The following is a 13,019-nucleotide window of genomic DNA, read 5'->3' as shown; positions in this document are numbered from 1 at the left end:
GTAAATATCATATCCATTTCCCTGAAGTTATTTTTGTCTTGTGTATTTAAGAAGAATTAAAAACATGAATTTTCTTAGACTAATCATTCCCAGTTCTAATAAGTTAACCTAAAGAAATTAATAATATTTAATAATTTAAATGCTCTAAAATAGGAGATTGCTTAAATATATTTTACTATAAATGTATATGGAATATTAGCCACTATCATATAAATATTTTTAGATACTAAAATATATTCATGCCATATTATTAAATGAAATATCTAAATTACAAATAGGCACCCAAGGAGTAATTCAGTTTTCTATAAAAGAGATTTTATATGTGAAGCTATACATTTCAAATTTTTATTGTAAAAGTCATTACTTTTGGGATTTGTTTTACTTTTCAGTATTTTTTACAAGCATATGTGCTTCTTTTGTAATATATTTCAAATTAGGATTCCTAGAAAGGAAACCCACATTACAATATGTGTATTCTGCTTTATAAAATGATTATTAAGGTAACTAGGTAGTAAAACCTGTAGGTAATAGACACCTGATGTTCTCACATAACACTGGAAGATGGACACATGGAGGGACAGCGTCCTAGCTCTTGGAAACCATGAGTAAGAGCTGCCTTTTCAATGGCAGCCATCTCCTGATATGTTGGCCTCATCAGACTAGAATCATAATAAAAGCTACATTTTAAAACAATACATGGTTACAGATAGCAGCTGTTGATGGGTCCTGATTAGATAAGATTAAGCACTTGGCAGTGCCAGATGCCAAGTTAGCTATCTAATTTTGTTTGATGCACTTCATATTTCATGTGGAACAGTGTTTTTCCCTTCATTGTTGAGGAGGGTTTATTTAAGAGGCCAACTGTGATATCCAAGAAAAAAGAGAGGTCCTTGCAAACCAGTGAGTTAAGGAAGCTCTTAATGTACCTACAGTATTCTAGGCAGATTGCTTCTGTCTCCCCTTTGGTTCCTGTTCAGAAATCACTTGTGGGGCCAGCGCTGGAGCCTGCTGCACAGCCCAGGGAGAAGGCAGTGTTCATCTGTCCGGCATGGCCTGGCACCTCTTCTGCCACCTGCTGCTGCTCTGCCCCACTCACCTTCAAGACTCAGCCTCGGCTCCACCTGTACCAGCCCCTCATTATTTCCATGACATCTAAATGCCCACAAGAATATTAGTTCAAGCCAAAGATCCCTACAAAATATCGACTCTCTGCACTCTGAAGAAAACTTCATTTTCTTTACCATAAGTTTACCTGATGCCAGCCTCAAAAGAGAAAGGGAAGAGTAGCTAATTAAATTGTTGTGTTTTGGTTCTTAATCATGAAACATTAGGTAGAAAATGTCAGCTGCCAACTTGGCTCACCCTCTTGATTCTACTGTATCAAAGCTGGTCACACAGGAAGCAGCAGCCTCTCAATCATATGCAGTCTTGATAAATATCCCTTGGACTCAGGATCCTCTGTGGCAGACCCACTAACCTCTACATCCCTGGGAAGCCTTAACACTGGACCAGGACCTTGAACTACAACCTCTCTGTTACGTTTCCACCATCCCTCAGTAGTATTCCAGTCCAGGGTCAGCTGAATCCCTTTTTGTGCCAAAGGACTGGACAATAATTCTTTCTTGCTTTTAACAAAAACTTCAATAAAAGGACTTACTTTCCAGGACATTTACAAATTCTGTTTATACAAGATATGTAATTCATCTATGCACTGATATGAATCAATGAGTTTGCCAAAATTAATGCCCCCTTTCTTCCCTCTTGCTTAGAGAAAAAGTGGCAGGAGTACCAGTGTCTGAAGTCAGGTTCCCTGTCCCCAGATCTTTAATCTGCCCCTTACCAGCTGTGTGATCTTGAACAAGCTTTTTAAATTCCCTGTGCCTCAGTGTCCTTATCTGTCAAATGGGTATAATTAAAGTCCCTAACTCATAGTTCTTTTGGGAAGGGGAGCAGGGGATTAAGGGAGAAAATACACTTAAATCATAAGAAATAGTGTCTAGCATTCAATAAATACCACTATTACTATTACGTACCTCCAAACCACCTTATAAGGCCTAGCTCCTAGTGCATCTACTGCTCCAACAGAACTCAGGCTTTGTGTGCATAATAAATACGTGAGGCCTCTGTTTCAAAGGTAGATTCCCACATGCTGGCCCAGAGAGCCTGAGTGGGTGAGCCTGGATGTGTCCTAGCAATCTGCATGTTCAGCAAGCATTCCAGGTGTTTTTATAAAGGGGCCCTGCAGTACCTAAGACAGCACTACTCTATGGAAACCGTCCCAACACTGATACATGTAACCACTTGTATACAGATAGCTTTGCTCTGCCAAGTTGGCACTTGGCATTTATTACCTTATGTTTCATGGTTAAATTTGATCATCAAATAAGATTATAAATTACTCAAAGGCAAAAATTATGTTTTCTTCTGTTGGGTAGTCTCCATAGCACAGAATAATGCTTTTCTTATACCAATGCAGGAAATAAACTAATTTTTTGAAAGACTCATCACTGAAACTCCAGCTTCAAATGCATAATCCCAAGTTTTCTAAATGAATTCAGTTTTAAACAAGTAGTAGCAGATTCTTCTCTTCAATATAGTTTCAGGACATTATTTGAGTTATTCTAAAAATATATTTATTTAAAATGCTATATCTATATTTTGGTTTTCATGAGAAGGTCATGAGTTAAAGCATAGATTCTATTAGATTCCAAATTGTTTTCAGAGTATTTTATTCAGAGCAGGCTCCAAGAAATTATTCAACATTCTCAAAATCATTTGGATGTCTGGATATACCCAGAGGTAACACTAACTTGAACATGACCTTAGATGACCATTGTTATCCATAACTTAAATGCCATATTCTACTGTAGCATATTGAGTTAATACATAACATGAAATCACACTTCTTAGTAATAGGAAAGAAAATATCTTGACATTCTTCTAAATCGACCCACAAACACTAGTCAGGTGATTAATTTCAGCATAGATCAGTGGCCACACAGTAGGGTCGCCTGCAAAGCTTTAAAAATAAACAGATGCTCAGGCCATATCCCAGACCAATGAAATGAGAATCTCTAGAGATGTAACTTAAGTATCAGTATCAATGAAGTGTCTCAGGTGACTGTATTGTGCAGCAAGTCTGAGAACCACTGGGACCACTTCATGAGACTCTATCAAGCCTTAAATTTACATAAACAGTAGAGATTTAAAAAAAACCCAAAGGTGATTCTTATTAACAGTAAGCCATAACAACCATTCATCGAATTAAGACCTCACTGTACAGATGAGAATTAAGGACTCGAGACTGTTCCAAATCTCTTGTTATGGGAAACTGCAATGAGATTCTATAGCCTGATGCTTACTGCCACTATAGTTGATGTAAATGACCTATGCTACCCTCTCCTTACCAAAAAATCAGAAAAAAAAAATTACAGTGGAGTACTGAAACAGGGGAAAAAGAATTTTCAAGGAACTAATGAGAATAGATGAGTGAAACTGATGACATTGGACAAACTCCACAGTTTTATTAAAATTTCATTGAATAAAAATATTAAAAGCACTTAGAAATGTACCGGGTAGATCGAAAGGACTATTTAAGTTTTGTTATATATTATAAATATGGGAAGAAAGCTGATACCTGTGATATGCACTCCTCTAGGGAAAGTGCCAAACAAGTCTGCTACTCTACATACTTTACCAGAGTTATGCCTTCAAACACACCTATATGGCTTGAAGTCCCCATTTTGAGTGCTGTTAGAGACAACTGCAACCATAAACAAGAACAGGGATCAAACTACTACCCAAGGACCAAATTCAGCCCAATGACTATTTTTGTAGATAAAGTTTTATTCAGACACAGCCACATCTATTCATTTACATATACTATTGCTATGGGTACTTTTACTCAAATGTCATATGACGTGCAAACTAAAACATTTACTATTTGGTCTTTGCAAAATTTGTGGATACCCTGATCTAGACAATTCCATTTAAGGAGAGGAATTCTTGATAGTGTTATCAAGATAAGAAGGACCAAAGTATTTGTATTGAGTCTCATTGTTCATACTCTTCCCATAATTATAGAATTCAGCTGAGTTTTGTGCTTGTAAAGTCAGCTATACCCTAAAATAAAAACAAATTAAAATGCTCTAACATTATAGCAAGTTATAATGGCAGAAATCACACCCTTAAAATAAAAATTTTTATAAGACTTACAAGTAGACTATGACATATTTAATGGTTGAAATTTTATGAAGTTACTAAAAATGATCTTTCTTCAAGGTTAAAATAACATGAGAATATCCTTATGCTATACTGTTAAATGAAAAAGTCAAAATTCAATATTACATAAGTAGGACTACAACTATATAAAACAAACAAACTATTCATTTTCACAGGAAATCTCTAAAGAAAAACACATCAGAAGGTGTTGCCTTCAAGTGACAGAAACATGACTTTTGATCTATTTTTTATGTAGTAAACTCTATAATAAACAGGCATTACTTTTATAATAAAAATAAACTTGATTTTTCAAATATAGAATGTGTTTGTTTTTAAGTCTGAAATTGACAATTTTTGGCACATGTGTTAGACATGGTACGTGGTATTTAAGTGTCTTGCAAACAAAAACGGTACCACTACTAATGTGTTATATATGTACAACTCTTTGACATTTAGAGAAATTTTTCAAATACATTATCTTAGTTGGTTTTTACTGTTTAAAAAAAAAATTTACAGGACTTCAATCCACAAAAGTAGGATACCAGCTGAGACCTTGTGGCAAATGTAGAGCACTCTCCCAACTTCACCTCACTTAATCATAACCATGCTAACCTATTCCTATCCCTGAATACCATTCAAATCTAATGTTTAGTTGGTGAAGATGTTTCTTCTTTTCCATGTAGTCCCAATGATTCACAGCAACATGCAGAGAGTACTTGAAATCTCTTAAGTCCTGTTTGCTCCTAGTTCTATTAACAAGGCAAGCAGCATCAAAACCCCAAATATTTGTGCAATGGCTTCCCCAGTCATGGAATAACCATTTAAAGGCCCCGTATCAACAGATACCACAGTTAAGGCGAACTGAGCACAGTGAATTATCTCAGTGCCCAGACATTGTGACTGCCCTCCTGTCATCAGAAGGGCTGAACAGGCCAGTCACACTTCAGAGGCACTGACAAGTATCTGCACACTAGTCCAGATTTCATAAGTGCTCAGGGCAATGTTCCTTCTTATAAACTAGAAGCAGCTCTTGAGAAGTTTTTTAAAGAGATGAATTTTATCCCTCAAGTCCTCCAAGTTTTTATTTCAGGTCCTTCTCTCATCTCCCTGCCACATCTCTCTGCTACATCCGCAGCACCAGTTCTCTGTCGCCTTGCTGATCCAGGAAGACAGCTGTCCCATCTGCCATTCTCAAGGGCCTTGTTCAAGGCACTACTCAGTGAATCCCTAGAAAGATATCCACTGACAGGAACTTTTTGTTATTCTTGAAGAGGACTTACCTTTTGATAGAGTGCTACTAAAGAGCATAAAAACAAATTTCTAAATAACAATAATCTTTGTTATTTTAACATCAAATCTCATATGCATTTGTATTCAGCTTACCTCTTTCTTTCCTTTCTCACCTTCCTCCATTTTTATAACTAGAACTATATTACACTACCCTTGTAAGTTCTTCATTTCTTTCTAGAATCATCTTTCTCCTCTTTCAGCTAAAAACAAACTCATTGTTAGCATGATATTCAAGACCACGAGCTAGACTCAATCTCTTTAGCAAACCTGCGCTGCTCTCTATAACCTCTTGATTAGCATCTCCACAAAGAGCCATTGCTGTCCATTGAATAGGCCTGTTTCTGCCACATCGGTGTGCATGTGCCTTGATAGGTCTTCCAAGGGGATTTTCTTCTCTTGAACTGCCCCCGTGCTTCTCTTAGAAGTCTTACAATCTCTCCCAGGTGAAATGAGCTGATTCTTCCTCTGCACTACCATTATACTCTCACATGAGCTTATTACAGAACATGCTGCTTTTTATTATAATTGGACATTTATGTCTCTATGGTTCCCATTTGACTTGAGCAACTCAGTGTCAGGATCTCTACCTTACCCATATTGTATGCCTATTCCCACCCTCGCTACCTCTGAGGTACTAGTAAAGAGTTGGGCATGTACAGAGGCCAAAATAATTATTGAGTTATTATAAAAAAATAAAGTCATAAAAGTATTTCAGTTATCATAAGAGGCAAAGTAGAAGAGAATTTCTGGTTAGGTCACTGGACCTTCCAGAGAATTGCATCAAGCAATTGCCTTCCTGTGTAATCACAATGGCTAGAAGCAAAGTCAATTGCACAATAAATATTCTCTCCCCTTTTTAAATTAAAATCAAACAAGCTTGCACTTTGAATAACCAACTGTAAAATTTAAGTTAAGTGCTGTAATTAAACAAACTTCACAACCAAATTAATTTGGACTATTTAGAATAGTTATTGGAATGTACTCAATCAAGCATAAACATTGCTAGCTGGTCATGTAGAGGAAAATAGGGCTCAGGAGTCAAAAAGTTACCATTTATCTTATTTCAGGGTTACCCTCACCCAACCTATGAGGGGAAGTTATAAATATAGGAAATTGAACATGAAATTAAACGAGTAGACAACCATTTTCCAAGCAAGGAAGAATTATATCATGGTTAAGGTTCTGATTTGACCAAGCTAGAAAGCTATGTGACCATGTCTAACATTTTTTATGAAATTATAAGGGATATAATTTTATTTTTTATTATTCCTGGCCTAGAAAAATTTGCCAAGTCCCCAATATGGTGGAGGGACAAGAAATATGTTCTCTGACAATTCCAGAAAATAATCAGTGATGAAAACAGGTTCTCAAACTTAGGAAGCTAATAACCTTATCTGTTTTGAAAAATTTAATATTCCTGTGTAGTCCAATAGATTTTTTCCAATTCAGTCTAAGAAACAACAGAATCATGCATCATTAGGCTGGACAAGGAGATGATAAACAACATTGTTACAGTTCTGTGGTTGCTAGGTTGCTAAAGGCTATAAAGTGGTAACTCTCATTATTTGACACAGACAAGTTGCTAAATGAGTGTCAAGGCCATTGTTGATGCCTGAAGTGGTTGAAGCAACCAACAGAATATTTGCCATCACAAGAACTGTCTATTCTCCAAGAGTGAAGTCCACGAGTATTTCACTGTGCTCACTGCTTGCAGATTTACCTTATTCAAGCACATCGAGTTTTTCTTTCAGTACCATTTTCATCATACCATTTATTTGTCCAAACAAAGGCATAAAATGGTCCCCAGCTGTGCTAAAATAAAGCTCCAACTCCAAAGTCTGCCTTTTCAGCCACAATGAAATCTATTCTCGGTCATCTTCCCAGTATTAGAGTTGCAACTCTCCCAAACAACTCTGTAACCTGGACAAACCTCTCTCCGATCATAGCATGTGTATTCACACATCCACCATTCATCTGACTCACAGTCCCAATTTCTCTTTCTCCTACCACTCATTTTTCCCCTGAATTTTTTTCTGACTCCTCATGCCTTTATGATTATCCCATCCTTTTATCTGGATATCATGCACTCTGCAAAAGGGTTATAATACAATAAATGTTCGTGTTTTTATATTTTGATTCTTGAACTAGAGTATAAGCATTTTAAGAGAGAAACATTGTTAATACTTCTTTTTGAAATTCCTCACCATCGTTCACTGCATTTTAAACAGTAGATCTTTGGTAATTCCTTATTTTAGCATCTAAGTTGGATCAAACATAAATGACCTCTTTTCTCAAAAGATATCTCCTCTACCACATTTTAGCCTATACTTGAAGCACTTAAACATTCTACTTTTGACACATTTATTTTTGAGAAGTTCTTCCATAGTTATAAGACAAATTCTGCTTCCCAGCACTTTACAACTGAGGGTGTTAGCTCAGTTCTCTGAAGTGGCACAAACTTAGTTCAGCTCATTTTCACCGAGAATACTGCATTTACTTGAAAGCAGTTATCATGTCTCTCTCAAGATATTTTTCCTCCTAGTCAAATATCTCTTATTCTCTCTATTATACTTCATATAATATGGTTTTGAAATACCCTAGTTATTCTTTTAGTCTCTTTTTGGACTCTAAGCTATTTACCAAATTTTCTCTTTAATATGGTCATCAGATCAAAGGATAATATTCTTTATGCCATCCCGCAAATGCATATTTTGGTGGAAGAGGTGATTTGCTTAGTTTTGACACTATATTGCTAGTAACAAAGTCTAAGTTGATGTTATTTAACACCACAACCTAATCCTTGTTTAAATTAAATAAATGTCTATAAATATCTCCAAATTACTATTTATTCATGTGTTTGCATCTTGAACTTGCATATTTGTTGTTATGGGTCTCCCAATCTTCTTCTATTAAACTTTCAAAGTGGGAGAAGACTTTAGGTTAAAATAATCTTTCTCCCTTAAAGAAAAGTTGTTGAAAATGTAGTTAGGAACAGAGGGATTTTCTTCTAATGAATTGTAATCTCATGTATTTAATAGACTACCTGTTAGAAAGGAAACTGAATTTATTCTGTGTATCTCCAGATGACAAATAAGTAATGAGTAGGATTTAAATGACAAAAGTTTACTCTAAAGGTAAGTGACTTCTAAAAATGAAAACTGTCCAATGAAGTGCATTGCTCCCAAAGAGACTATCTCATCACAAATTGTGTTCAAACAGAAGCTGACAGTTGTCTCATCACTGAAATTTTGAATCAAAGTGAAAATCTGTGGGGAGAAAAAGGGCATCAGCTGGAGGTCCCATGTAGAGTTCCCAAAGCTCAGAATCAGGGTCTGCAAGAAGGTTTGAGGTTAGTTCAGTAGAGAATATCTACTCCATCAGACAAAAAGCTACTGTGTACTGTGTAGTGTTTGATGAGCATTATGAATGGCCTCAGTAACTCCCTTGACCTTAAGGGCTTTGGTTTTCTTTGCTCTAAAATAACAAAGACCTATCTCAATAGTTACTATGCTCCCTTTAGAATAGAAGACTCTACAGTGTTTCCTTTTCTAAGTATATTGTCATCTGTTAAAGAATTTCTTCTGAATATTGATGGATACTGGTATTAATAAATCAGTCCCAACACCTATGTTTACCTCCATTGGGTAAATGGTACAGATTTTGTCATTTTCTAAATTGTACTGGTGATTAAATAATTAAGTAATTTGATTGTAACAGGGTAGGTCAGAGCAGAGGTCTCTGGAAAACAGGGGAACACCCAAAGATTAAAGGGGGGGCGGGGTGGGAAAGGGTGCCTAGGGAACAGAAGGCACAGTGTTTAAGGTACACTGAATAACAAAGGCAGAATAAAACAGCTCAAGCCTTCCCTAAGGGAGGGGCTGCCGCCCAGGGCAAACTGTAAACAATGACCAGGGGTCTATGAGAAACATGCTCCTACAGAACTACTGGTGACACAGCTGAGTGGAAAGCTGCAGGGGGCCCAAATTCCCTGTCCTGAATTATGAACAGATGCCTAGGTGCCTGTGTGTGCCTGGGAACTTTTGCACTTATTAAAAATGGCAGCCCAGAGAGGGTCAAAGACACTGGGGATCTGGCAAAAATGGCAGACGCTGACGCACTGTAGGAAAAGCTGGATACTCCCCCTGGCTCCCTATGCACATGGGATTTTGGGAGAGCCTTTATTAAGCAAAGGCATGGATACATATGCTCATGCATGCGCACCTGCTCTCTCTCTCTCTGTTTGGTGCTTGGTACAGAGAAGTTGCTCTCTTGGTACAGGGGCTCTTGGTACAGGGCTTTGGAGATTGGTGTATGCTCTCTCTCTCTGGGCTTTTGGCATATTGGGTATTCTGGGCCTCTGGCCCTGCTCCCTGTACAAATGGGAGCACTCGTGGGACCAGACAGATGCTGGACCCACCAGGGATTAGACCCCGCATGGGTGGAAGTCCACTCCTGGAGGCAGGGTCCCACGCTGGGCTGTGTGCCTCCCTAGGCTTCAGCTTCTGCGACACTATGATCCAGTATAGTGTGGCACACAGTTCCTGGACCACTACATGGAGACTGGGAGCAGCACACCCCAGATCCTGAAGGAGAGAGCTGCTGCAAGGAGATAGTGGCTCTGAAACCCGCAAGTGTGCATGCCAGAGAGGATGGAGGTCTGTCTACATGACCAGCTTAAGGACAGATAAGGAAATGGGGAACTCCTGGGCATGGTATTGGCTCTTAGTCTTTTGGGGAGTAATAGAAGCTCTGGGTCTCATGGGAGAGAAACACTCAGAGCAGGAGTGCTCTCAGCACCCCCAAAGTTGGAACCCTGTTAATAAAAACCTGTTTCCTTCAACACAAATCATTGGGCCATATATAAGGGTGCCAGTGGCCAAATCCCAGTCTTCACACCAACTTCTATAACAAATGACATTTGATTCTTGAAGAAACGAATGCCTAGTAAAACCACAAATATCTACCAGTGCACCTTCCTTTAGCCATTCTCACATTATATTCCTAGACCAAATGGACTTCAGAGGTCCTACTCACGCTGAGCCTGAACAGAAACATCTTGGGGGAGGGGTGTATGTGTGTGTGTCAATCACAACATTTAGTTTTCTGAGACTATGATCTCACACCCCCTCCCCCTTCTCAGTTCAGATTTTGGATTTGTCAAGTGACTGGCTAAGTGTTAACAACTAGCAGATGGACTAGGAGGGCAGATGGGGCTCTCAGGAAAGCGCTAAGAAGTGATTAAAATCACCCAAGGACTGTACTTACTCCTTTTTTCAAAGGATGCTATATTTTCATCATTGTTAAATTTGATTTAAAAAAAAAACACAGCAGACAACAGGAGTAAGGTGACCCCTCTTATTCTTTCTTTCTTTTTTTTTTTAAGAAGACGGGGTAGTTGGAAAGTATTTAAATAAGAATTTATATGTTTAAATACTTATAGTCTTCCCTAAGATTTTGGGATACACATTATTTTCCATTTCTATAATATTTTAGAGATGTCAAGTCACTTCCACATATATGTTGGGTTTCTACACCATTATTTATCCATTCAGTCATTTGGTATGTATGTATGCATCAAGCCCTATGCTAGGTGCTGGTGTTGCAGTGAACAGCAGCACAACCCACTTCAACTCAAACTCAAACACTCCCCTTGGAGTGATAATGGATACATGCACATGACTACACTGTTCCGAACATTCACTCTAGGAGGCTGTACACATTTTAATAGCACTGCTCTTCCTTACATCTCTGGGTCACCTCCTTACAAAATGCTTTCAGAACCAGATTATCAACTCCAAAACAAAACAAAACAAAAAAACCTGTCTCATTATTTTATAGGTAAACTTTATTTTAACCCAGAATAGTTTTGTTCAGCTTGATTATCAAACTTGATTTTAAAATCAAGTTTTGCTGGTCACAGAAGATAGTTCCATATTTAAAAGAATGTACAATGAGAACGAAAGAACCTATAAAGGGCGAACTCTGGAAAAATGTTTAAGCAATAACAGGAACAATAATGCTCTCCCAAAGACGTCCCTGTTCTAATCTTTGGCACCTGTGAACATGTTCTAGTACATGGAAAAGGGGAAGTTGCAGAGTTGATTAAGTTAAGGATTGTGAGCTGGGCTGATTATCCCGGATTACCTTGGTGGACCCAGTGTAATCACGAGGATCGTTTAGAATAGGGAGGCAGAGTCAGTGAGAGAAGGTAATGTTATGATGGGAGCAGAAGTCAGAGAGATTTGAAGATGTTCACTGCCAGCCTTGGTGGAAGAGCCACTATTAAAGAGATCGGGTGGTCTCTAGAAGCTGAAAAGAAAAGGAATTCTTCCATACGGCCACCCAGAGGAAACGCAACCCTGATGACACCTTGATTTTAGCACTTTTGACCTCCAGAACTATAGGGTAATCCATCTGTGTTGTTTGCTATAAGCCACTAAATTTATGACAATTAGTTGCATTAGCAATAGAAAATTAAATAATCGCCCAAAATATTTAAATAATGATATATCAGCATTGAAACACAATGACCACCTGTGAAACTGGTGCTCACAGTGATATTTCCCTACAAGCCAGCTTAGATTGAAAGCAGGGGCGTCCTGGTGTGCTGCGTGCATGGTTTCTGAGGCCACGACCACATTCAGTGGGAGAACACGTAGACTTGATGTCTATGACAGTAGTAGGGCTGGGAATGGCGATCTGTGTGCCTGTGTCTGTCACACGTCTGCCATCTCTGGTTACTGAGAAGTGACAAGTTTAATCATTCTCTCAAAATCACAGAATATTAGAGCTGTAAGTTTGAGCTTCTTGTATAGCATAAGAGGTGATTTAAATTCCAGTTCAGTAGAAAAACTTATCAAAGTCACTTAAGGAATTACTAATGAAATGAGTTGTAAAATTAAGGGTCTTTTACTTTTATATGGAATTCTTCCTATTACATGTTAATGAATGTGGCATTTCAAACTTATAATACTGATAAAAATAGCTGTGTTCCCTTCTCTCTTGATGATACCTTTCCCTCCAAATGCGAAGCTTCAGTGTGTTCATACCATCCCTTAGCTTTAGCCACAGTCACCCTTGCTAGATAGCACCCAATGTGTGAACACCCCATACTTCTCTCCTTCCATAAGCAACTCACCTATTATAACCAGCAAGTCTTAAGAATATATTGTCTCAAAAATGTTTTTAAAGAAATTAGACAGGCCTACTTAACTAATTTATACCTAAAACTGGCTTAATTATTGTGTTTCTAATAACATTTTTGAGACTCATTAACAATTTTTAAATATACTACAAAACGAAAAGGTTTAAATCACATGTTTGCATTTTTCATTCCATGCAATATGAGATCAGCAGAAGTAATAATAATTGGTAATAAATGGTAAATATTTGTTAGAAGTCTAAGAGGTGTTCTACCAGGTACTGAGGCTGTTACTCTGAACAACAGAGAGAGCGTTTGGATTTTCAGCAACCCCTCAAACCTCCAGAAAGGATCTGAAGAGAGACAC

This window comes from Pteronotus mesoamericanus, unplaced genomic scaffold (genome assembly GCF_021234165.1).
Source record: "Pteronotus mesoamericanus isolate MK-2021 breed Mesoamerican mustached bat unplaced genomic scaffold, CSHL_Meso_final contig_74, whole genome shotgun sequence".
Classification (NCBI taxonomy): domain Eukaryota; kingdom Metazoa; phylum Chordata; class Mammalia; order Chiroptera; family Mormoopidae; genus Pteronotus; species Pteronotus mesoamericanus.
Note: the sequence above shows the minus strand (reverse complement) of the source record.